The following is a 1087-nucleotide window of genomic DNA, read 5'->3' as shown; positions in this document are numbered from 1 at the left end:
AGGCTGGGACATGGCTCCAGGACCCCCCATGGCACAGCAGCCCCTCGGCTTGGACAGCAGTGCTGGCAAGCCCCAGGTGAGCCAGGGAGAGGGACTGCTGCCTGGGCATGGGGGCTTTCAGCAAGAAAGCCCTGGGGCAAGCCAAGGAAAGGATGGTCCTGTTGTCTGAGATATGGTGGACTTGGACAGTAACCTGCAGAAGGGGAAACGTGCCCCTTCCTTGGGTTAACCACAGCCCTGCGGGCGCAGCGCAGCAGGTGCGCCATGAGGTCGAGTAGGAACAGGGCTTCAAAATTCAGCACATTAAAAAAAAAATCCCAAGTGAAAACAAAAACCCAAAACAACACCCCCAAAGCCAAAGCACCGCAGAGCTGGGCAGTGGGGTCTGACAGTTCGGAGGGTAAAAGCTCGAGCAAAGCGTTACTGCTGCTGACTGACAGTGACCGACTTCACGTAATCCCAAGACCAACTTCCTCTCGCTCCGTGTTCGCCTCAGCCAAGCTGGAGGTGGCACAGCCCACCGGCGGCTCCCTTCACCCCCCCGGCACCCAACACCCGCTCTGAGCCAACAGAGCTGGAGCAACAGGATCTGCCCGACTGAAATTTAATTGGGCTGACAACACCCGGCCTTTCACAAGGTCGCTTTGAGGGTTGTTTCCTTGCTGTGCCCAGCACACGCTCCGCACCGGCCTGTGGGTGAATGGAAACGCAAAGGGCTGCACAGCCCCTTCGATCCCTCCAGACCTGCCAGGAGCAGTCGGCCAGGAAACACCCCACAGAGTCCAGCCTTCCCCATGGTGCTGTCGGCTGGCTGGTCCTGGCTGACGTGGCTCAGCGAGCCTTTGGGCGAGGCCTTCGGAGTTAGTCTCAGCTGGAGACAAACGGGTGGTCCCTGTGGTAGCCCCGCCATGGTGCGGCCATCAGTACCCAGCACGCTCGCAACATCCTTCATCCCGCCCCACAGTAAAGGGATGTCTCCAGCATGTCAAGTAGTTTCTTTTTATTTAAAACCACATTAAAAAATGTGGTTTTAAAAAATTTAAAACAACATTAAAAAAAGATTTCTGAATTCCCCTGTACAATATGA

Source organism: Athene cunicularia, unplaced genomic scaffold (genome assembly GCF_003259725.1).
Source record: "Athene cunicularia isolate RWA unplaced genomic scaffold, athCun1 SCF_26, whole genome shotgun sequence".
NCBI classification, from domain to species: Eukaryota; Metazoa; Chordata; class Aves; order Strigiformes; family Strigidae; genus Athene; species Athene cunicularia.
The sequence above is the reverse complement of the archived record's forward strand: the minus strand, read 5'-3'. Positions refer to the sequence as shown.